Below are 25196 nucleotides of genomic sequence, written 5' to 3'. Positions count from 1 at the left end.
TGGGGGGGGGGGGGGTGGGGGCAAGCCGGGCAGCTCCGAAAGGGGTAAGCGTAGCTTATTGTCCTGATGGTTCCGGATCTTTCTCATATTCTGTTGCTGAGCAGCTGGGGGACCTTGGACAAATTATCTAGGATTTCATCTTGTTTCCCTATGGGTAAAAAGAAGATAGTTAATACCAGCCTCAGCCCCATTTAGGGGTCAGCTGGCTGTGGACTCCTCCCCTGAGGCTCCATTTCAGGTCCCCCCTCTCCCTCCTGTCAGCCCTGGGGCTGGGGTCTCCTAGAGGGCAGGAAAAATGTCTGTCCTATTCCTGAGGCCTGGGGTTCAATGCTCAGGAAGCATTTACCCCAGAGAAAGAATGCCCAGTTCAGTCTGAGAATGAGTTATGTGCTTTTGACATCTTGAGAAATAATGCTACCCCGTAGAGCAATGCACTTGCGAAGAGGCGCTGGGCCCCTGATGAGGGGACGCTCCTGGTAACTGCACCTCAAGGCGAGCCCAGCCCTCTCCTGGTGGGATCCTAGTAGAATCCCTATGCCCCAGGTGGGGCTGAATCTCACAAACTGCAAGGTCATGACCTCAGGGGAAATCAAGAGTTGAATGTTCAACCAGCTGAGCCCCCAGGCGCCCCAAAGTACAGCGCTTCTAATTCTGCCAAAGGGTGTACGTTTTCCAAGGGGATCTTTGGAGGTTGCTGCCCACTTCCCGGATTTCACTAGTGGGAAAACCAAGACCGAGAGGCTGACTGAGGGGATATGTGGGTCTGGGGGATGCTGGCATCTCTCTGCCTTTCCTCCCCTGAGCACCCCTCTTCCCCTGACGGCTCTTCCAGAATGCTCCTGGCCAGCCTAAATCCTGCTCCTTTCTCCAGGCTCATTTTAAGAAGTCATGTGACTTTTGAAGTCTTCCCTGACCCCTCCCTCCACTGGCCTGACCTTCCAGGGACTTGTTAAGCATCTTGTGCTTTGCCTGTCGTGGCTGTGCGGTTTTGCGTCTGCACGACCCTACTAGATTGTAAGCTGCAGGCGGGCAGGGAGGTCTGGGTTCCCGAGAGCGCGTAATCCTAGCGCCGGATGCACGCGTGCGTGGCTGAATGAATGAGTGAATGCAGGAGTGAACGAACGAGCCAGTTTTGCAGGGATCCGGACCCCAGCAGCCCTTCGCGCCCCACCCGCAGCCCGCGGACACTCGGAGCAGGGGCCCCCCAGGTGGGTTCACCGTCTCGCGGTCCCGCGGAGGCGCACGGGGCCAGGTGACCGGCGGCCGGGCGCGGCGGTGGCGATTGCCCGCGCCGCCTCGAGGGGGCCCTGCGGCGGGCGCGGCCGCGAGCCAGGAGGACGGCCCGCCCGCGCTGCCGCCGCGCAGCTCGGCGCCCGGCCTGCTGCGGCCATCGCCCCGCGGGACCCGCCGCTCGCCCAGGTACCGGGCCGCGCCGCCGCCCTCTTTGTGTCGGGCCGGCGGCCGCGATTGCGCGCCGGGCGCGGGGAGGGGCTCGGGGACGCAGCGCGGGGTCGGAGGCGAGGATCTGGGGTCCGGGGGCGCGGCCGGGGCGGCGCTGCGCGGCGGACTTCGCTTTCGGGGACGAGTCCCGAGACCGCAGGGCTGAGAGCCGCGCCGGGGCCCTGTCCCGGTCCCCGAAGTGGGCGGGAGCCGGGGGCGGGGGTCCCCGGGCGCTCCCTCCTGACTTCTGAAGGCGCAGGAGCCTCGCGGGGGGCGCCCGGGGCGGGGGCCTCTCGGGGCCGGCGCCACCTGTGGCACGTGCCCCCCGGCCGGCCGGCGCAGTCGCTGACAAGCGGCAGGGGGGAGCGTCGGGGAGCGAGGGGCGCCCGCGGGGGGCTGCGTTCGGGGTGGGCGCCGCGGCCCGACCGGGGCGCTGGGGTCTTTGCTTGAAGGGATGTGAAAATCTGTGGTGTGGCGGGAAGGGACTCCGGAGCTGCCAGAGGGCGACCCCCTTCTCCACCGCGATTAATAAAAGCGCCCGGGGAAGTGGGGCCAGCAAGGCGCACTGTCGAGGGCGGTCACTGCCTGTTCAGAAGTCCCCCGACCCTGAGGGGGCTCCAGTCCTCTACACACTTTGACCTTCTGGAGGTTTTCATGAACGTGATCCTCAAAGACTAAAAATGCACTGAAAATCGGGTAAAAGTTTTCATTTCATTGAAGTTTTCATTGCATTAAAGTTGCAAAGCGTTTCGGAACCAGCCGGTTTGACATTTTGGTGTGTTTGGTCTGCCTCTTGCCGTCTTTGAAGTGCTGTAGTTAGTTCTCTGCCCTTTGAAAGAGATTGGATTCTCTCCTCTCTGGGGCCTGGGAGGTTATATTTGCAAATCAATCAACAAGTATTAAGAAAGGCGTTTCTGTGGAGAGGCCTGGAGGAGCCTGGGAGGGGCTGGCGAGTCTGTGCAGCTGGAGGGTGGAGGGAACGAGGCCAGTCCCGGAGCATGAGGGGACCTTTGTGCACAGGGAGCTGCCTGGGACCTGGCTGGAGGCCAGACTCCTGACCTCAAAGACAAAGTAATAGTATCTTACTTTGCAATATTGCCAAGGAATAGTGACCTCTGAGGCAAAGTAATCACATAGTAACAGCAGGTACTTAGCATTTGCTTGTGCTAAATGCTCCTCATGCCTTTATTGCATTTCATCCCAGTGGCCTTCCTCAGATGGGACTGGGGTTGTTGCCCCATTTTACAGGTGCACAAACGGAGGCAGAGAAAGGCCGAGCATCTTGTTCATGTTGATGAAATGTGGTGTGGCGCAGGGCTCCAGCCGGGATGGAGGTTTGCAGGGCCCTGTCCTCGCCCCTGCTGTTGGATGCAGGTTCTGACAGCAGGTTCCTCAGCTGAGGTGCAAACTGTGAGCTGTGGCAGCAGCTGAGTTCTTGCTTTGCAAAGCACTGAGAAGGTGGAAAAAGTAGTAGCTGCTGGGAACCGGGTGCTCCTCGATGCAAATTGACCAGCTTTTACAAAGTGTAGGTTTGGCACCTAATGGTTTCAAAAGGAGCAACTTGCAAATGTGCCTGTGGGAGGTGAAGGTCACGGGGTCAAATATTATGGTCCTGCAGGGGATGTTGCTGATGGGGATTTAGGGGGGGAAAAAAGGCCTGGGAAGAAGGCTAAAAGGCAAGAAAAGTGAGGGGAGGGGCCTAGTGGGGAAGGTTTCTGACCCACTGCTGGCTGGCCCATTTTACAGATGAGTAAATTGACAAACAGGGATCCCATCAAAGCTCTGGCTGGTGCCCTGGCGCTCAGGCTCCTTGTCTAGGACCAGCCTGGCATAAACCACCCCCGTGTGGGGAGAAAGCTTTCTGTTCCCTCCCAGCACCCTCCCCTCGCCTCCCCCCCCCCCCCCCAGCTCCTGTGGGGTGGAGAGGTGCAGGGCGTTCTTGCTGGAGAACCCGCCAACCTTAGCCAGCAGTGTTACTGTTGTGGGGCCGCTGCTCTCTGAGTGGGAGGCTTCCCTAGGGTGCCTCCCAGCCATGACTTTCTCTGGGAGAGGCCCTGTTTCCGGGCTGGGCCTCTGGCGGGGTCTGGTTCTGCCCCCAGGAGCTGGGCTGGGGTCCGGAAGATACAGGCCCTTTCTGGTAGAACTCCGTAAGCACGGGGTGATGTGTGCCCCGTGCACCTGGAGGCCCCTGTAGTCACCTCTGTCGATCCCGAAAAAGGACTCCTGGTTAGTTGGTTAGTTCAGTAGGTGTTTGGTTAAGTCAGAGCTACTGTTTGGGTGTAGGAAGCCGTCACTGGTCACTGTCACTGTCTGGGTCCCGCGCACTGTTCTAGCTGCTGGAACCCTTGCTGCCCAGCGGGGGGTGGGGTGCATGCAGGGGGGCGCCTTTCTGGGGGTGCCCATGTGGAGCTGGTATCGAACACCATTCTGCTGCTGCTTTTAAAACACCTAGACATTCAGAATCGCTTCCATCAAAGTGCCGTTGAACGTGACTTCTGCTGGCTTCAGTGAATGTTGTGAGTCTGTTTTCATGGGCTGAGCCCTGTGGACAGCGGGCGGGGTGGTTCCACAGCTGGAGTGGGCTCAGGGTAGACACCGTTATCTCTCCACGACTGTCCCTTTCCTAGAAGGGCAGGAAACCAGAATCTCCTGGTTTCTAGAACTTCCTGTTGCCTTCTGCCTGTCTGCACAGTGTTTGGTGAATGTCCATGGGGCAGTGTGGGTCAGGGGTGCTCTGTCACATCCACGAGGCTGTGCATTCAGGGACATCTGGGTATCTGCTGTGCCTGGATTTGGTACAGCCCTGCCGGGTGTCCCAGAATCCCCCTGGGGAGCCGCTGAATTGGAGCGGGGGAGGCCTGCGAGGGCAAGGATGACCACCACGGGTTGGGGGAGCCCTTAGGAGCGGTCAGAGTGCCCCCCCTGTGTCACTGCCCCCTGCCCGTGTCATCAGCGATGACCCCTGCGCGTTTTAAAAATTATGTTAATTTTTTTTAAAAAAGAAGGCAGTGATCTAGTATTAATATATATTGTCCCAAATGGGCTAATTTGATGAAAAATGTGTGTTTAAGGAGTCTTGGTCGGTAATCAGGAAAATTCCCTCCGGTGGGGCATTCCTGATCAGGCAACTTGGAGCCACCAGCTCTGGGAGAGAAGTCTTTCCGATGCGTCTGTCCCTCATCCCTGGGCTGGACAGGGCCTCTGTGCTCAGCTAATGGCCTTGCAGTAGCACCTTTTTGACAGCTTAGCTGTCCTCACCGACACAGGACCTGATCTTCCCCCACCCTCCTCGCAAGGCGTGGTTTTTGTCTCCGCTTTCCAGAGCTCTCAAGACCTGGGGCTGGTTGGAACCCTGGTCTGATGGGGACAGTCTGTCCTGCCTTAGTGATGGGTGGGTGGGGGGTGGGCAGAGCCTCTGAGTGCGTGCCTTGGTGTGGTGCTGGGGGCGGGGGGGGGGGGGGGTGTCCCGGATTGGAACCCAGGTCCATCTGCAATCTTGGGACTTGTTCCCAAGACCAGGGGTCTCCATGGGTCCCCGCGAGGGGCTGGCGAGGTGTCCGCAGCTGGCGGGGCTCCTGCCCCAGCTGCTTCCTCGGACAGGGAGCCTGTTGTCGCTTTCTGCTTCTCTTCCTTCCTCCGTCAGTGCTCATTGTGGCGCGTGGGGGCTCCCGCCTTCCTCTTCCTCTCCTGGGGAGACCAGAGAGCGCTCACTGCACCCTTGGCAGTCCCAGCTTTGTTCTTCAGCTTTAGGAGTCATCTGTGGGCCCCCGTTCCAGCTTCCCGAGTGGCGAACCGCTCACGCTCCCGGGGCCGGGCTGTGCCCGTGGGCCCCGTCCAGGAGGCTGAGGCTCCAGGCAGCTGGCACTGTGCTCAGAGGCCACCGCAGGGTGTGCCCTGAGCGTAGACTTTCTGAGAGCGGCTGTGAGCAGGGAAACCACCCCCCCGAGGTTCAGAAGGCCCAAGAACTAGCTGCAGCCTACAGAGAAGGCAAGTGTCCCGGAAGGCCTTGCCGGCCTCTGGCGGCTCTGCTGTAGGCAGGACGGGCCTGGAGTGGGGACCCTTCTCCGGTTCCCGGCACACAGCTGCAGGGTGCTGCCTGTCACTCATCGTGAGCCGCAGGAGAAGCGTGGGCAGGCCCACATCTGGCCGGCGAGGCGCCCTGGGGCCAGGCCGGGCCATTAGCTGGGCGTCTGCGTTCTGTGCGCATTCCTCCCGGAGCCGGGCTGGAGCTGGCTGGGGGAACAAAAGGGCTCCATTGACTGGGTCCTGGCCTTCCTCCCTCCTAATTCATCACCTCCCAGGGGCTTCCTGAGCCTCACTCCCTCCCTACTGGGGATTTTGGACGCAGATCAAAGGCATGGCTCGGGCAGCCTGCTGGGAGGAAAGAGTGGGTTCTGGTGGCCACAGACTTGGGGTAAAGCCGCCCTTTGTCGTGGGGAGTGTCCTTGGGGCTCCCCACCTGCAGCCTGGGGCCTCGGTGCCCTCCAGGGGACTCACACCAGCACGAGCAAGCCCTGTGGTGGTGTTTTGTGTGACTTTGGGGTTGCCTCTCGCACTTGGGTTGGGGTTTCCTCCCTGCTTGTGGCCCAGGGCCACTGCTGAATTTCCATAGCTCCGGGGTCTCTTGCTGGAATACCACTTCCGCATTCTTGGAGGCGCTATCTGATCCCCCATGGGGGCCAGCAGTGTGATCCTTGGAGGAAGTGGTGGGACTCGTTTGTCCTGGTGATCTGAGGATGGGATCTGAAGTCCCCCGGGGTGGGGGTGGGGGGGGGTTGGGCAGTGAGGGAAGGAAGGGGCCTATCTATGCCCTCAGCCGGTTGGGCAGGCATTTCCCCTTGTCCTGGGCCAGGAGGGGAGGGGACAGTTGTCACCAACATTGTTCCCCAGTCAGAGAAGCTTCCCAGGTAGTGGATGTCTTAGCTTCTTAAATTGATTTCGGACTCTTTCTACAAAATAATTGTCACGCAATACGTGCTGGCTGTCGACTTGGAGAGCCGTCTTTCTGTAAGCACTGGCCCAGAGGCAGTGTTCTGGAGGGCTGTACTTCTGGACTTTACCTCGCTGAGATCACGTGAGGTTTTAGCACCAACAAGGCAGTAAATGCATCCCTCGCCTGCCCCCCTGCCCCCTGTAACCACCTCTGCACACGCACGGCCATCGGTGACAGTGCCCCAGGAGAGGGATGTGTCGTAGCGGACGTGAGGGCCGTGTGTCCTTTGCATGCACCGCCTGCATGCATCATCCCTGCACGGGGGCTGTTGAGCAAGATCCTGGCCCGTCATGTCCGCGGAAGGACTTGCCAGCCTGACCGAGGTCAGAACACAAACTTCTTTTTGGTATCGTGGTAAAATACATAAATCATAACATTTTCCGCGTTAACTTGAAAAGTTCAAGCGCACAGTTCAGCGGCGTTGAGCACATTCATGCTGTCCATCCCCAGATCCGTTTCCCTCTGGAGAAGCCCTGTCCCCATGAAGCACTAACTCCCCACCCCCTCCCCCAGCCCCCCGCTCTATCCCCCCTACATTCTCTCTCTGTGAATGAGTCCTCCAGGGACCTTGTTCAAGTGAGGTCACACACGATTTGTCTTTTTTTTTTTTTTTTTTTTAAGTCCGAAGCAAGCTCCAGGCTCTGAGCTGTCAGCACAGAGTCCGACATGGGGCTTGAATCCACGAACCTTGAGACCCTGACCTGAGCCGAAGTTGGACGCTTAACCGACTGAGCCCCCCAGACGCCCCACAGTTTGTCTTTTTGGGCTTTTCCCACTCGGCCTCACGACCTCCGAGGTTCACTCGTCTTGCAGCAGGTGTTAGACTGTCCTTCCGTTTCAAGGCTGAAGAATATTCCCTCGTGTGGATGGAGCACATTCTCTCCTTCGGAGAGGGTCACTTGGGTTTGGTTGTTGTGAGCAGGGCTGCTGTGGTCGAGGACATGCAGGTATCTGTTTTTTAGCCCCCGCTTTCCTTTCTGCTGGACATGTGCCCAGGAGAGGACACAGACTTTTGGACGTCCCCTTGATATATACAGTCGCATCGCAATGTGCTCGTTAGAGCCTCTCTGTGTCTGCCCAGCATCCCTGACTGCTGGGCCTAGTTGGCGCCCACAGGGTAGAAACCAGGCCCGCGGGGGAAGGAAGACGGAGACTTCTTACTGAGCTATTTTGACAGATTGTGTAAACTCAGTGATTAATGGAACGAGGCAGGAAGAATGTCTTTCATTAAAAAAAAAAAAAAAAAAAAAAAAAGAGCCTTCAGAGTTGCTTGGTTTTATTTTCAATTAAAAGGGTCTGATTCTGTTTCTGGAGAATGGTTTTAATTTGGATAAATAGTTCAGTCTGGGAACCGCATGCCAGAGTCTATGATCTATGAGTGCAATTACCCAGGGCTCCGTCGGCCGCTTTTCGGACCCGGGCCTGCTTTGGTTTGGCCTCGGTGCTGGGGCCCTGCAGGTGCTGAGCTTTGGGGACAGGCCACCCTCCCGACCTGTGCACAGGATCTGCCGGGGCCATCGGCCGCCTTGAGAGCAGGAGGCCCAAGCCTGGTAGTCGCTGGTTAATTTTTATCTTCCAAGAGTGCATGTAGGATCTCGAGTCAGGGATGCCAAGGAGCAGGCCCTAGATCTCCCCTGCCTTGCAGTTGGACCAGATTCACCGGCATCTTTTCCAACGTGGGTATTGGCGGCATTGGTCAGGTTTGGGGGACGCGGAGGGGCAGACATTCTTACAGGCTTCCCCCTTACGGAAGCTTCTTCTGAGGCCAGGCACGGGGCTCCCTGAAGGCTGGGCCTGGGGCCTTCTTTCAAAGGGGACTGGAGTTGGATCACAGAGTTGCAGAGTTGCAGGGAAGCTGAGAGAGGGGGAGTCCTGGGGGCTCTGGGGAAGGAGCCCTCGGGGAAGCGGCCTTGGGAGCATGAGGCCCTGGAGGAGGGATGGGGTGGAGGAGGGCAGAGGGGATGAGAAGGCACAGGACAGAACGTTCCACTTGCTAACCTGGGGAAAGTGTCAAAGCCTCAAGTCTCCACGCTGTTTAACCAGTGGGGGCGAAGTCTGCGACGGGGCCCATGGGAGCTCTCTAGTGTGGCCAGGAGCTGCAGCAGGCTGCCCCAAGTGCAGGCAGCCACACAGGAGGGGCGCCGGATGAGGTGGACCTCTGCAACGGGGAGGGGTCCTGGCCCTCTGCATCTGAGGGTGGGGGGAGACTCTCAACCCACAGGAGCGGCCAGTGTGGACCAGGCCTGCATCCCGGGCTGCGCTGCGCACAGGCCCCTGATGAGGGCACTTCCCAGCATAGGGGATAGTAAGGTCTCCCGGCTGGGGGCTGTTGGGAGTTGCGGGGAAGGAGGGCACTGGCACACGGGGTCCTGACCCTCTTCTGGGCAGGCAGCTCGGGGGCTGGAGCCCCGAGGAAGTTCTGATGCGCCGCCTGGTCCTTGGGAGGCCCTGCCCGTCCGGTACTGCATGGGGGGACGCTGGGAGCATCCGAGGTCTGTTTTCCCAAAGCCTGTGCACCCCCACTTCTGGAATGGCCCTGGCAGCTCCTAGGTGCCCCGCAAAGCCCTTTCTGGTCGCCCACCTGCAAGCCTGTGATTGTGACCGGATGAGATGTTTGGATGAGGTTGGGGGCAACGTCAGAGTCGAGTTCTCTTGTCCTCGCCCCTTCCCACCCCGTTTCTAGGGGAATACCCATGGTGTGCGTCATCTTGGAGAGCATAGTTAGCTGTCACAGCGTTTCCGTTATTGCTGGAGATGCCATCGCCCGACTGCTGTTACCATGGTGATGTGGCCACCGGGTGGGTGCAGTTGGGGGGCCCCATGGTGCCCACAGTCCCCAGCGTCCAGGTCTCCTGCGCCACTCCTCGGGCTGGCGGCCAGGGCCCCACCAATGTAGGTTTCCTTACAGGGTCACCACGTGCAGCGTGAACAGCAGTCGGTAGCTGACAACGTGTGGCAGGATGGTGGGCACTGAGGCCACAGGCAGGCTGGCCGTGGCTCCACGAGGCTCCGTGACCAGTGCTCTGGGTAATCATGTGGCCAGGACCTGGAGGGGCCGAGCTCAGCTCTGCAGCCTGGAGTGTTCTGTGGGGTCTGGACGGGTTCAGCTTCCTGGGTCTCGAGCCAAGATGGTTTGGGTCAACGGGCTGGGGGCTGCCGGAGCCTTTGGCCAACCTCAGTCTCTCTTGTTTGCCCCCCATTGACTTTGGGGCTGCCTGCCTGCCTTCCATTGGTCTAAACCTGTTGTTTCTGCTGTGTTCCGCCTGGTGTCAGACCCGAGTGCTCTGAGGACATCAGCATGTCTACATCCTGTGGTGCCAGATGGTGTTGAGCAGAGAGGAGGCCCTTGGCTGGGGGCAGCTGGCTGTATACCCTGGGGCTGGGGCAGAATGGGAGCCGGCCTGCGGACCTGGACCCAGGACAGCCACGGAGCTTCTCTCGCAGCCTTGCTGAACGGCCTAAGGACGCTCCCTGGTGACAGCATGCGCGTGAGGTCATCTTGAGGACACACTGCGTTTTCCTTCCTTTCATCTTCAGTTTCTCAGCCTTTTCAGAAGACTCCATCCCAAGTAAGCATTTCTGACCCCTACGTACCCTGCCAGGCACCTGGGAAGGAGGTGGGCTGCGGACCTTGGCCGTCACAGCCCGTGTACCCTTCCTGACGCCCTCTGGGATCAGCTCGCTCATTTGTGTTCACATGTCTCTCTCACTAACATCTGAGCTCTTCCAAGGCTGCTGCTTTCGATTTTGTAAGATAAGAGCTTTGGAAGCTGCACAGAGTTAATGCTGTGCCCTTGGGCAAGACGTTTTGTCACCGGGTCCCGGGAGCCCTGTCCCCCCCTCATCGGCAGCATGCCCGGCGTGCTTCACAAACCAAGGACACAGTTCCACACCCCAAGGGAAACCTTCTAGAAGCTGATTCTTTACTGGAAGAGAGGGGCGTGCTCACGCGTTACCCCAGGGTTTCAGGAATTTTTTCAGGGTCGCCATTTTCTTTTTTCTGGAAGGTTTGCTTTGCAGTGAGCTCCATTAACTTTCAGGCGAGGGCCGCTGACACGGCCTCTAACAGACTTGAGAATCCCACCCATGTTATTTCCTTGGAAAACTGCCACATTTCAAGTTGTCATATTATTGAGAGTTGCCAGTAAATGCCCGCTAGGAACCCATGCAGGCTCCCCGACCAGAGCCGCGAACACAAGGCCTGAGTTTACTGGTCGCGCAGCACAAAAGAATATTCTTTTTGGACCGAGCGAGTGGTGGGGTTTCCTTGAAACCCGCACTGTAAAAAAATGGCAAGAATGATTTCCTTTGTCTCACACTCAGAATGGATTCCAGTGTTGATGCAGACTCACCAGGATGTGTAATCTCTTGTCTAATATTTAAACGAGGGTTTTGTTCTGGTAAAAACGCGGGGCACCCAGCAGACTCCTGCGGGGACAGCAGTGGCCCGTCCTCCTTAACCGGCTTTCTGTCCAGCCTGCCGAGGTCACGTTCATAAATTCTTTCATACGGAACACATATAAAACAAAACAAGACAAAAGGAAACAAAACGAAACAAAACAAAAAACTGGCTTCGGGGCACCTGGGTGGCTCAGTCGGTTAAGTATTTGAGTCTTGGTTTCGGCTCAGGTCGAGCATGATCTCACCGTTTGTGAGTTCGAGTCCCGCGTCTGGCTCTGTGCTGGCGGCACGGAACCTGCTTGGGATTCTCTCTCCCCTGCTCGCACACTCTCCCTTTCTCAAAATAAACAAATGAACATTAACAAACCTGGTTAAATTTCGGAGAGCTGTTTCCATCTGCTGTGTGTATGCTTGCTGGCGGGAGCCCACAGCTCGCCGTTGGGATGAGGGACGGGGGCGGGGGGTACATAGCACCAGGCTGGCCTCGTTCGCGGGCCCTGTGGTCCCTGGTGTCTGCTGGCCCGTGTGCCCTTCTCTCAGTGGGCAGCTGGTCTCTCGAGGGCCATGGTGTGACTGCACTGCCTGGCTCTGTTTCCCTAGCGTGCTCGTGTGTCCCCCACTTAAGGAATGACGTGGTGCGTGTCACTTCACAGGCCCCAGGCTGGTGTCCGAAAACGGGCAGGAGGGGCACCAGTCCTTTGTCTGCTTGTCCCCTCCCTCACTCAGTGCTTTTGGGCACCTGATGTTTACTGCACCCCAGCCGAGCACCTGGTGCTCTTGACCCTCAGCACACTGAAGGGGTGGGGGCAGCTGGTCCACCGGATTGCTGGCTGTGTCTGCCTGGACGTGTTCCCCCGGAGCAGCTGCTGCCTGGCTGGCCTCCGCCCCCGCCCCCCAGCGGGCCCCGAGAGGTGTCCCCAGGCCCTGTGGGGTCCCTGCTTCTCTTCTTTCGGCTGTCCACTAGCAGGAGAGGTTACAGGCAAAGTCACCCACTGCGCCGGCAGGAAGGATAGGATTGAGCACATCCCCCCTCATGCACCTGCCCCCGGGGATGGTGCGGCTGGCCTCAGAGGGGCGCTCCTGTCCGGTTCACTGTGACCTCCCGTGTCCCAGGGACTGGAGGCCCAGTCTGGGGCTCTTTTTAAAATGTTTACTTAGCTCTTTCTTCCTTTCTTTCTTTCTTTCTTTTTTATTGAAGTGTAGCTGACATACCATGTTGTATGTTTCAGGAGTACAACATAGTGGTTCAACATGTATACCCATCATGAAGTGACCACTACCGTAAATCTAGATATGATCTGTCCCATACAAAGTGCTTCGATTCTGTTACTATAATCCCTATGTGGTGCATGGTATCCCAGCATCTTATTTTTTTGTAATGTTTATTTTTGGAAGAGAGAGAGAGAGAGAGAGAGAGAGAGAGAGAATGAGCAGGGGAGGGGCAGAGAGAGAGGGAGACACAGAATCTGAAGCAGGCTCCAGGCTCCGAGCTGTCAGCACAGAGCCCGATGTGGGGCTTGAACTCACTAACCCCAAGATCAGGACCCGAGCCGAAGTCGGACGCCCAACTGACCGAGCCACCCAGGCGCCTCATTTTTTTTCTTTTGTAACTAGAAGTTTGTACCTTTTAATTCTCTTTTCCTATTTTGCCCATTCCCCACCCACTTCTTTCTGGCAACGACCACATTGTTCTCTAGAAGTCTGTCTGTGTTTTCTTGTTTTTAGATTCCGCATGTAAGTGAAATCAAATAGAATTTGTCTTCTTGTCTGACTTCATTTCACTTAGCATGATACCTTCTAGGTCCATCCATGTTGTTACAGATGGCAAGATTTCATTCACTTTTATGGTTGCGTAATATCCCATTGTGTACAAACACCGCCTCTCCTTTATCCATTCATTCGTCAATGGACGCTCCGCTCGGGCTGCTTCCGTATCTTATCTGCTGTAAATAATGCTTCGGTAGACATAGGGGTGCATGTATCTTTTCTAATTAATGTTTTTATTTCTTTTGGATATATACCCAGAGGTAAAATCACTGGATTAGAGGGCAGTTCTATTTTTAACTTTTTGAGGAGCCTCTGTTCTGTTCTCCAGAGCGGCTGCACCAGTTTGCATTCCCACCAAGCAGTGCAAGAGGGTCCCCTTTCTCCACATCCGCGCTGACACCTGTTGTTTCTTGTGTTAATTTTAGCCATTCTGACAGGTGTGAGGTGGTATCTTCTTGTGGTTTTGATTTGTATTTCCCCGATGATGAGTGATGTTGAGCACCTTTTCATGTGTCTGTGGCCATCTGGATGTCTTCTTTCAAAAAGTGTCCGTTCATGCCTTCTGACCGCTTTTTTTTTTTTAATGTTTAGTTTTTTTGAGAGAGAGAGAGAGAGAGAGAGAGAGAGACAGCGTGAGTTAGGGGAGAGGCAGAGAGAGAGGGAGACACAGGCTCCAGGCTCTGAGCTGTCAGCACAGAGCCCGACGTGGGGCTTGAACTCACAAACTGTGAGATCGTGACCTGAGCCGAAGTTGGACGCCTAACCAGCTGAGCCACCCAGGCACCCCATGTCTTCTGACCACCTTTAATTGGATAATGTGTGTGTGTGTGTGTGTGTGTGTGTGTGTGTGTGGTTGTATAAATTCTTTATAGATTTTGGATACTAATCCTTTATCAGACATGTCATTTGCAAATATCTCCTCCCATTCCGTGGTTGCCTTTTAGTTTTGCTGGTTGTTTCCTCCGTTGTGCAGAAACTTTTTAGTTTGATGCAGTCCCACGTGTTTACAGTAGCTTTTCTTGCCCTTGCTTCAGGAGACTGTTCCCCAAAAATATCTCTAAGACCAATGTAAAGAACTTAATAGGAGCTTTATGGTTTTGGATCTCACTCAAGTCTTTAATCCACTTTGAAATTATTTTTGTGTTTGGTGTGAGAACGTGGTCCAGGTTCATTCTTCTGCATGTTGCTGTCCAGTTTTCCCAGCACCACTTGCTGAGGAGACTGTCCTTATTCTATTGGATAGTCTTTTCTGCTTTGTCATACATTCATTGGCCATACGATTGTGGGTTTATTTCTGGGTTCTCTATTCTGTTCCATTGATCTATGTGTCTGTCTTTGTGCCAGGACCACACTGGATCACTACAGCTTTGTACAGTTGACATGAACGACATGGTATGTCCAGTTTTGTTCTTTCTCAAGATTGCTTTGACTATTAGGGGTCTTCTGTGGCTGTCCATACACATTTTAGGATTCTTTGGTCTAGTTCCGTCTGTGAAAAATGCTGTTGGTATTTCACACTTGATCTTAGCCAAAAGACTGAGAAGCGATTGCTATTGCTATTTTGGTAGGGATTACATTGCATCGTAGATCACTTTGGAGTACGGACATTTTATCAATATCAATTCTCCTAATCCATGAGCATGGTATATCTTTGTGTTTGTTTGTGTCATCTTCAAGTTCTTTCATCAGTGTCTTATAGTTTTCAGTGTACGGATTTTTTTTACCACTTTGGTTAAATTTATTCCCAGCTGTTGTAAATGGATTATTTTCCTAATTTCTCTTTTTGATAACTTGTTATTGGTGTATAGAAATGCAACAGATGGGAATGTAAGCTGGTGCAGGCACTCTGGAAAACAGTATGGAGGTTCCTCAAAAAACTAAAAACAGAACTACCCTACGACCCAGCAATTGCACTACTAAGCATTTATCCAAGGGATACAGGTGTGCTGTTTCGAAGGCACACATGCACCCCCATGTATAGCAGCACTATTGACAATAGCCAAAGTATGGAAAGAGCCCAAATGTCCATTGACGGATGAATGGATAAAGAAGATGTGTGTGTGTGTGTGTGTGTGTGTGTGTGTACACACACACACACACACACACACACACACAATGGAGTATTACTCTGCAATCAAAAAGAATGAAATCTTGCCGTTTGCAACTACATGGATGGAACTGGAGGGTATTATGCTAAATGAAATTAGTCAGAGAAAGACAAATATCATATGACTGTACTTATAGGAGACAAAACAGATGAACATAAGGGAAGGGAAACAAAAATAATATAAAAACAGGGAGGGGGACAAAACAGAAGAGACTCATAAATATGGAGAACAAACTGAGGGTTACTGGAGGGGTTGTGGGAGGGGGGATGGGCTAAATGGATAAGGGGCATTAAGGAATCTACTCCTGAAATCATTGTTTCACTCTATGCTAACTAATTTGGATGTAAATTAAAAAAAAAAAAAGAAATGCAACAGATTTCTGTATGTTGATTTTGTATCCTGTGACCTTACTGAATTCATTCATTAGATCTGATAATTTTTTGGTGGAGTCTTAAGGGTTTTCAACAGATAGTATCATGTCATCTGCAAATAGTGACAGTTTTACTTCTTTTCCAATTTGGATCCCTTTTATTTCTTCATCTTGTGTAATCGCTGTGTCTCGGGCTTCCAAAACTGTGTTGAGTAAAAGTTGTGAGACTGGACATCCTTGTTTTGTTTCTTAGAGGAAAAGCTTTTAGCTTTTCACTGTTGAGTATGATGTTGCTGGGGCTTCTTATACATGGCTTTTATTATGTTGAGATATGTTCCTTCTATACCTACTTTGTTGAGAGTTTTTATCACTAGTGGATATTGAATTTTGTCAAATGCCTTTTCTCCATCTATTGGGATGATCATGTGATGTTTATCCTTCGTGTTGTTAACGTTGTGTATCACACTGACCAACTTGCAGATGTCCAACCATCTATGCATCCCTGGAATAAATCCCACCTGATCGCGGTGAATGATCCTTTTAACGCACTGTTGAATTTGGTTTGCTAGTATTTTTTTGAGGATTTTTGTGTCTGTGTTTATCAGGGTTATTGAACCGTCATTTTGTGTGTGTGTGTGTGTGTGTGTATCTTTGGCTTTGGTATCCGGATAATTCTGGCTTCATAGAATCAGTTTGGAAGCATTCCTTTCTCTTGTATTTTTTGGAACGATTTGAGAAGGATGGGTGCTAACTCTTTAAATGCTTGCTAGAACTCACCTGCAAAGCCATCTCATCCTAAACTTTTGTGCTTTGGGAGTTTTTAAATTACGGATTCACTTTCATTCCGTGTAATAAGTCTGTTCAGATTTTCTGTCGCTTTGTGATTCAGTCTGGGAAGGTCGTATGTTTCTAGGAATTTGTCCAGTTTGTTGGTGTATAGTTGTTTGTAGCAGTCTCTCTTACTATCCTCTGTATTTTGGTTGCTGGTTGTAACGTCTCCTCTGCTTTTATATATTTGGACCTGCTCTTTTTTTCTTGATGAGTCAGGCTAGAGGTTTATTGATTTCATTTATATTTTCGGAGAAGCAGCTTGTAGTTTCATTGGTATTTAAAATTTTGTTTTAGTCTCAGTTTCATTTATATCCACTCTCATCTTTATCATTTCTTTCCTTCTACTAACTTAGGAGTTTGCTTGCTCTTCTTTGTGTAAAGTTAGATTGCTTATTGAGGATTTTTCACGTTTCTTTTCTTTTTTTTAATTGTTTTGAGAGAGGCAGTGAGAATGGGGGAGGGGCAGAGAGAGAGGGAAGGAGAATCCCAAGCAGGGTCTGTGCTGTCAGCACAGAGCCCAACACCGGGCTCGATCCCATGAGCCGTGAGATCATGACCTGAGCTGAAATCAAGAGTTGGACACTTAACTGACTGAGCCGCCCATGTGCCCTGGGATTTTTCAAATTTGGCTTGTATTGCTATGAACTCTACTCTTGGAACTGCTTTTGGTGCATCCCATAGATTTTGGACCATTGTGTTTCCAATTTGGTCTGGAGTGAGTACTGCCTGGGGTGGGGAGGTCCTGGGTGCCCTTCACTGGGGCTATCTTGGCAGGTGTGCTGGCGTTGCTGTGGGTATGGTCCTGGGGATACTGGGGTTCAAGGTGCCTAGGCTGTCGTGGTGGGACGGCTGGAGTTGGAGGGCATGTGGGTCAGAGGCTCCCGGTGTGAGCTTCACTGGGTTCACCTTGGACCGGGTGGCCTAGAGCAGATGCGGGCTGGGTGTGTCCCGAGGCAAGCCCTGCCAGGGCTACCGTGGTGGGACGGCAGGAGCTGCTGTGGGCTGGGGGCACGGGCTTGAGGGGGACTCCCAGAAGGGCTGGCAGAGTGCCTGGACCCTGCTCACATCTGCACTAAGGGGAAAGGGGAAGATAGGAAGTGATCCTGGACGGGGCCTCCAACCTTGGAGAGAGTTCCAGCGATTCCTGGCCTGTTTGGCAGATGCTCCAGGGTTCGTATGTGGATCTCCTTCACTGATAGCCTGGTTGTCTCCTCGCGTCCCAGGGCAGGGAGCGTGCGTGGGATCTGCAGTGAGCTCCCTCCCTCCTGCCAGTTGCTGTGTGGGGAGCCGGTCCCCCGGCGTCCATGTCGCCCTGGTGTTCTTAGTGTGGTCCCTGTGCCCTTGGTTCTTCTTCAGGGGGAATGGCTCTGTGCACAGCTATAGAATTAGCGTGTCCATGGGGGAGGTGAGTTCAAGGTCTCCCATGGTGGCCTCTGGGCCCCAGAAGGCTCTCCTAACCCACAGAATCTTAATTCATTTTCATAATTCAATACCCTGCCAAGTTCCCAAAATGATTTGAAAAGCACACGGAAACAGATACAGAGGGATGAAATATTAAAAAAAAAAAATGCATGACCCAGAGAAACGATCTGACAAGACTGTGGAGCCTGCGGAAAGTCAGCATCTGGCGGGTTTGTCACGAAGTCCCTGTGATCGCAGGGATTTGGCCGTGAGCTTCCTGGCAGCAGCGCGGGAAGGGAAACCATTGCTGTCAGTAGTTTTGCCGTGTCCGTGAAATAAAACACAATGGATCACGCTAAAAGCAGATAACGTGAACCCAAGTTGATGCAGGGAGCGGAGGTGTTTCTGAGGCTGAGTCCTGAGGGAAACGCCTCTGGAGGGGCCCCCCCACACTGTCCACCCAACACGCTGGGGGAACACACGGGCTTGAACGCCCTTGGTGGCGGCCAAGGGCATCGGCCAGAAATGCGGGTCTGTGGGAGGAACGTTCCTAGGGATCCAGGTGTCCTGGATGCAAACATGGAACTGCACAGGGTGTCCCGGGACCACAGGAGAACGGACTCAGCCTTCCAAGGGCCACAGAGGTGGCCATGTGCATTCCCTGCTCTGCCCTCCAAGCGGTGCGTGCCCGCGATGGCTTCCCCAGGGCGCCTTGGGGGCCGCGCTGCCACAATTTGACACAACGGGCTCGAACACGGCTGGCTTGGTGAGTCCTCGCAGAGACCCTCGTGTGGCTGAGCCGTCTTCCTCTGAACCTGACATGGGCTGAGTCTGTTCGGCGGAGCGCGTGTTCTCCTGGCCACGCGCCAGGTGTGGTGGGTGACGAGGGAGGATGATACCGATATTCTGTGGATTATAATTCAATTTAAAAGCTGTTTGGGGGGCACCTGGGTGGCTTAGTGGTTTAGACGTCCGACTCCTATCTCGGCTCAGGTCATGATCTCGCGGTTCGTGGGTTCGAGCCCTGCATCAGGCTCTGTGCTGACAGCTCAGAGCCTGGAGCCCGCTTTGGGTTCTGTGTCTCCCTCTCTCTGCCCTTCACCCCCTCATACTCTCTCTTTCTTTCTCTCAAAATAAATAAACTTAAAAAGAAAAACGCTGCCTTTGCTAAGACTGCATTTCACTGTAACTTGGAAATGTGTCCAAATGGAGATGGGCGGGCAGGATATATAATGCACATGATTCTGAAGACCGTTTAGAAAAGGGCTGACTGTCTCCCTGATGGTTTTCGTTTCAGTTACACGCAGGTGACCTTCGGATGTATTGGGTTACAGAAAATACATCATTACAGTCGACATCACCTGCTTCTTTCTGAAATGTCATCACTGTAAAGTGGGAGACACTTCTGTGGCTCTCGTGGTGCGTCAGGTGGGCAGGCAGGTCTAGGGGTGTCCTGATGTGCTGACGCGGGGCAGAGGAGGTCACCGGTGCTGGAGGAGACGTGCCCAGCCTCTGATGAACAGGCTCTATCCTGTGCATGGGCTCAGGTCCCATGGGAGGGGCAGGTGGGAGGCGCGTCAGGAGCTGCTCTTGGTGACCGCGGTGACACTTCGGGGCTGCGTCCTGGGCATGTTGAACACCGGCTGCAGGTCTCAGCTTGGACATGATGGAACTTTCTCAGTGCCTTCCTGTGGCTTTGCTGCCGGGAAGGTGGGGAGGAGGGTGTCCTCGGGATTCTGGGAGTTGGGGGTCCCTGCTGTTCTGGGCAGTCCTTGTCCCCTGTCCCCCCAGTCCTGCTGCTTCCACGGAAGTTTTCACACTGACCGGACAGTGCCGTTGCCACATTGGCCACATTCCTTTGTTTATTCGGGGGGCTGGTCAAAGGGAGAGAGGTGACTGTTCTCTGCTGGTCCCCGACACGGCTTAGCAGGATGTTCCCGTGGGGACATACTTTCTGAGCATCCCCGAGGCCACACCTCTCCTTCAGGAGACACAGGCCGAGCGTCCAGCCCCATGGTGGCCACGCTCTGTGACCCGGGCCCGGGCGCTGACCCCCAGTGTCCTTGTGGCAGTGGTGTGAGGTTTGGTGAAGTCACGTGGAGGTGAGCCCACAGTCCCCACGAGCGGACACGAAGGTCAGAGGTTAAGGGTCGGCCTGAGGGGCCACGTGTGGCAGGAGCAGAGGGAGGCCTGCCATGGGGGGCGGGGGAGGCAGCATTCAAGGGGTTTCCCTAGGGGCTTCTGGAAGGGCTGTGATGTCAGGAGGCCGGGAGTCAGGACAGGAGCCTGTGGAGCTTGGGCAGGGGACTCGAAGCACAGTCCTCAGACGCCAGTCAGCAGAACCGAGCCTCCGGGCTCGGGTTCCTGCTGGGCCTGTGAGGCTGTGTGTGTGTGGACGGCTGCCTTTGGAGATTTGTGGCTTCATCAGGCAGCCAGGGCACATGTGAGGACAGAGGTCAGGGTCAGCTGCCAGGCCCGCCTCCTTCTAGTACCTGAAGTTCTTGTCTCCTCATCCACCCGAGCCTCAGTTTCCCTGACTCTGCACCACGGTGGCTGTCACTGCACCAGCTGTGTTTGCCAGCATGAGCCACGGCGTGGAGTGTCGTCCCCTAAGCTTTGGGAAGGGACTTCCTGAGCTGGGGCTCTGCACCCCCGACAGTGAGCGTGGTCCTTGTTTGCGTGAGGGCTGCCTTTAGGAACAGTATTTGGGGGCACCAGGGGGGCTCAGCGTCCGACTCTTGGTTTCGGCTCAGGTCATGATCTCACGGTTCATAAGTTTGAGCCCCGATTCGGGCTCTGCTGACAGCGTGGAACCTGCTTGGGATTCTCTCCCTCTCTCTCTGCCCCTCCCCTGCTCTCTCTCTCTCTCAAAAAAAAAACCACACTAAAAAAACCAAAGTGCAAACAGTATTTATGATGACATTTTCGATCACTCTCCAAAGCAGGAATGTAGCCCTAAAACCAGCATGCCGGACCTCACCTCTCCCCAGTTTGCCCTCCTCACGCCTCCCCCCCCCCACCTGCCCGCATTTCCTCTCTCTGCTGGTCGCCTAGTCTGCATCTTTTCCTGTGCCCTCCTGGCGGCTGGTCCTTCTGCGTCCACCCCCAGCAGCTCTGTCCGCACTGGTGGAGGGTGCTGGGCGGAGGGCGGAGGGTGGACGGGGACAGAGATGGAGAGACGGCCTGTGGGGGAGCCGCCTCCAGGCCCTGGTGACCTGATGCTAGGACAGGTCAGGTGTCACGCCCTGCCCTGTGTTGCCCGAGGCCTCAGGCAAGGAGAGCTGGAAACTGACCGGTCTTGCTGGGTCATGGTGGTTATCATGACGGGAAGGTCAGCTCCCCGCCCCAGCCCCTGGGTCTCCATTCTTGGTGCGTGGCCCTGGGGTCTGAGTCACCGCCTGTGCCGGAAGGTCCTTGAAGCTCACCAGATGGTTCACATCATAATGTTGCTTCTGCCTCCCTGGGGCATGTCCGCCCCCGTTACTAAAATCCGAGCATGTGTCCCCATTGTTTCATATTAATGGAAGGAGGCACTCGACGTGGGACTTGAAAGGTCAAGGGAGCAACTCCTGTGAATGGAAGTTGGGCGTTTGCCTCTTGGGGTCCTTCAAGCTCCCAGGTGGCAGTTTGGGCTGTGGCAGGTTTCCAGTCGTTTTCCCACACCCCGGCCCGTGGACGGGCTCCTGAAAGCCCCCTCCTGACCCCCTGTCTCGGGCATAACCTGCAACCCTGTGAGGAAGGTGCTAGGCTGGGTTTTCCTGCTGGGTGTGTGCAAGGGACAGAGACGTTGGGGCCGGGAGAGCCCCAATGTCTCTGTCCTTTCCCTGTGCTGTGTGGTGTTGGGGTGATTCTGTCCCAATTTGTCTTTTCTTTTCTTTTTTCTTTTTTTTAATTTTTTAAATGTTTATTTATTTTTGAGAGAGAAAAACAGAGCAAGAGCAGGGGAGGGGTAGAGAGAGAGAGGGAGACACAGAATCCGAAGCAGGCTCCAGGTTCCTAGCTGAGCTGTTATCAGCACAGAGCCCCACATGGGGCTCGAACTCATGAGCTGTGAGATCATGACCTGAGCCGAAGTCAGCCGCTCAACTGACTGAGCCCCCCAGGCGCCCCAGTTTTTCCAGCCAGGAAACAAGAGCCAGTTGAAATCTGCAAGTGGGTGATGCTGGAGTGGCATGAATGAACCCCGCCTCTGTAGGATGAAACCCTGGGCCTGTTCCCCCACCCCTCTGCCCTCACTGCAGGGGAGGGGTGCTCTCTGGGCTGAGGGACATTTCTGGGGGAGTCTGGGAGCGCCCGGGGGGAGGGTGTGGATCCTTTGCGAGCATCCAGTGGGCCTGAAAGGACGGGGAGCTTTGCTTTTGGCCGCTGGCTACGAAAAGCAAAGAAAAACAGAGACAGGGAGCCGGCGCATTCCTGGCGGGGCCTGTGGGGAGCTGGCCCAGCCTCTTTGATCCGGGTGCCTGGGCCTGCAGCGGCTTGCTTCCAGCACATTCCCTTTCCCTGTGATGTCGGGGTGCCCGCGCTCTGGCTGGAAGCACTTCTCCTATCTGCCTGCAGGAAGCGTCGCCCCTGTGCAGCCCAATGACTTGCTGGGGCCTCCTCCATGCCGTGGGAGTGGGCCACAGACAGACAGACGGACCGAGGGGAGAGGATGTCCTGAGGGCCTGGCCTGCTCACTGCCCGCCTCCTACCCGGGCCTTCTGAAAATAGGGCATCTTTCAGTTTGTAGGCTCTCTCCGGAAAATTCCATGATGCCGGCTTCGGAACACGGATGCCACCCTTTCATGCCCGCCTCGCGGCGTCCCGGGTGGAATGATTCTTTGTTGGAGGGTTTGCCCCAGGATGTTACAGCATCCCTCCTACCTCCTCCTTCCCAAAGCTCGCGGACGCCCCAGTGATGACAATGAAAACAAACAAGGGTCCCTCATGTTTCCAGATGCCCTTGACGTGCCCGCTGATGCTGGGCAGAGCCGTCCGTCCTTGAGAAAATGAACTGGGAAGAAAACAATGACGTGGCAGTCTGGTCATGGTCCATCGTGGACATCCATTTCCTGTTGTTGCAGGATTAAAGCATGGAAGGCTTTGGCTGGTCAGAGGACTGGGTTAAAGTAGCCCGTGTTTGGGTGAAAAGATTGCCTTGGGAGCTCAGAAAAGGTCGCTTTGCAAGCTCAGAGTAAGCGGGAGTGAGTCATGGTGAAGGTGACGGTGTTGGGGTCAAGGTGACGGTGGCTCCTGTTTGTGGACGGCCCCTCAGGGGCCGCGTGGGCGTTCCGTGTTCCTTGTTCCTGTCGGGAAGAAGCCCGGGGAGAGGAAAGTCTACCCATCTCTTGAGTAAGGTGCTGGAAACTTTCCCAGACGCATCGAGCCCGTGGTTGGCTCCAGACCTTTCTAATGAGGGTGTTCTCCTGGGGTCAGTCTCTGGATCGGGGGTCCATCACGGTGCTCTGTCCCCTGCCCACTCGCCCTTCTGCTCTCAGGTGGCCTTCCTGGAGCGCTCTGCATGGGGACAGCCCTCTGAGCCGCAGCCCGCCCCTGTCAAGTGAGGACCGCGCCCTCCGCACCGGAACCCACGGGGGCCATGCCTGCCGCAGGGGCTGAGCCCGCACAGGAGCGCATGTGGGGGGAGCCTTGCCCTTTGGGTCTGGGGACATGGCAGACGGTCCAGCCTGGGGTCTGCGCTGAATCGCCTCAGACATCTCGTCCTGTCCCCCTCTGGTCTTGTCTGCGAGGGAGGCTGTGGCTTTGCTCTGCTGGGGAAGGGGACCTAGAGGTACACCTGTTGACAGCTGCTCCTCTGGAGAAGGGGACCTGGAGGTACACCTGTTGACAGCTGCTCCTCTGGGGAAGGGGACCTGGAGGTACACCTGTTGACAAGAGCAGCTGTTTCACGGCAGGGCCCAACGATGGGGGTCACACAAAGAAGGTCAAGCACCAAACAGTAATCACACCCTTGTGGGCTGTGCAGAGCATCCCGTGACGTCCCAGAGGATGCTCTGGGACTGGCTGTGAGTGGGACATGGTGTCGTTGGGGGGCAGAGGGGCTGCAGACGGCCAGGGGAGACCCCATCTGGGGGTTATGGCCCTTGGTGTCCAGGACAGGCATCCAAGACCAAGAAGGAGGCCTCAGGGTCTCCGACTTCAGTTTCATTAAATGAAAGGAATTTTTAAAAGATCACATCCTGATTGAAAAGCTTCTCCAGGGGCGCCTGGGGGGCTCGGTTGGTTGAGTGTCTGACTCTCGATTTTGGCTCAGGTCGTGATCTCACTGTTCAGAGCCCCATGTCGGGCTCTGCGCTGACAGCACGGAGCCTGCTTGGGATCCTCTCCCTCTCTCTGCCCTTTCCCCTCCCCCAAATAAATAAATAAATAAATAATAAAAGCTTCTCCAGAATCTCCTACAGAGCTGCCCAGTGCCCAGTAGTCCGTGGGGTACACACGCTGTGTATGGCTGCACGTGCACGCACACCCACGCGGTGTATAACTGCACATACAGGCACACACGTGTTATGCGTGTATGTGCACACGCGTACACGCAGTGCTGTGTGTATATGTGTACACGTGGGCATGCATGCTGGTGCGTGCACACACGCGTGTACCATTACATAGGTGTGTAGGTGCATGCTTTGTGTGTGTGTGTGTGTGTGTGTGTGTACGCGTGTTGTGGACTTCTGGAACGGAGGCCGGGAGAGCAGGGATTTTTTTCTGTTTTCCCAGGCAGGCTGTTTCTCACGCTCCCTCACGAGCTGCGCTGTAGACTGGCTTCCGGGCTTGGCAAGATGAACGGGAACGCATCTTTAAGTAGTTCTTTTATTTGTCAAATCCCTGCTATTTTGTTAGAATCTCTCTTACAGCCAAAATAGCCTCGGGGGAACAGTACTAAAAAAAAAGCAATGCTTGGGTGTGTCGGAAAAATGTGCTGGGGGTGGGGTGCCTGCAGACACACGCTGGCTGCCCCATTGCAAGGTCTGTGCAAACGTTCCCTGTCCTATGACACAGGCCGCGGCCACGATACCTTGGAGAGGCGGGGGAAGGGGGGCGGGGAGAGGAGGGAGCCCCGGCGCCCCCAGAAATTGCTGCTTCCTTGGCACAGATCATTGTGGAATCCGCCCAGCTGCCCACATACCATTCTGTGTTTCCTCCCAGTAACAAGCAGAGATCAATCTTCGTTATTGTGTCTCTTCTGCGAGGAGAGGATTAATGTTTACATAATGATTCCAACTATGGATTTGCTCACAGGCTCCTTCTTCCTTGTCTGTGGGATGTGTCCCCTGGACTAGGTGCTGGGGACACCGTATCCTCCTGGTGGGTGGACTTCAGGTGCCTCCCGCTGTCAATGGTGTGGTCACCCCTTGGCGCCTGGTGCTTCTGTCTCAAGAGCCCTCAGTTGGGCCCGCAGGGGTGCGGTGGTCGGGCCAGGAGCGAGGGCAGATTTTGTGGCTCTCCGGACAGATCACATAGGGTCAAATCACTTTCCAGGTGTGACCCCAAGTCACCGCCGGCCCCTGGCTGAAGTTCTGGACGCTGACCGCAGCTGTGCGGAGTCCCGCCCCATATCTCCCCATCCCTCATCCATCCCTTCTGCCCATCCCCAGGCCTCGTGATCTCACGAGTGCCGTGTGAACACCGCAGTGGGACGGGACCATCCTGTCCATGGCTGTCCACCCCCCACCTGCCTCTGCCTCTCCCCGGACACCTACCCCTGCCTGGTGCCATCCGTGAGCCACCTTGTCCCCGGCCAGGGGCATTGGGTCGCACCCTGCCACCCCTCCATCCCCTGTCTCTTGGTCACAGGGCAGCCTGAGGAACCTTTTTAAACATTTCAAGTCACATCATGGCATTCCTTTGCTCAGAACCTTCCAAGTGGTTCCATTTCTGTCTGGGTTAC

At 55.2% G+C, this 25196-nt stretch overlaps 1 protein-coding gene across 2 annotated transcripts in view; it reads left to right on the top strand.

Moving 5' to 3' along the window:
- Positions 1-327: 327 nt before the first annotated feature.
- Positions 328-25196, top strand: part of TNS3 (tensin 3) — a 221141-nt gene continuing 196272 nt past the window's right edge. Inside the window, exon 1 of one of the 2 annotated variants that reach the window (XM_049641213.1) lies at positions 328-1208. The gene's annotated coding sequence lies outside the window, so the exon portion shown is untranslated. Of the gene's footprint in view, positions 1420-25196 lie in introns of both variants that reach the window. The other variant, XM_049641211.1, reaches the window with a different exon arrangement.

The sequence above is a fragment of the Panthera uncia genome, chromosome A2 (assembly GCF_023721935.1).
Source record: "Panthera uncia isolate 11264 chromosome A2, Puncia_PCG_1.0, whole genome shotgun sequence".
Lineage (NCBI taxonomy): Eukaryota > Metazoa > Chordata > Mammalia > Carnivora > Felidae > Panthera > Panthera uncia.
Note: the sequence above shows the minus strand (reverse complement) of the source record. Positions and strands in the feature narration are given on the sequence as shown.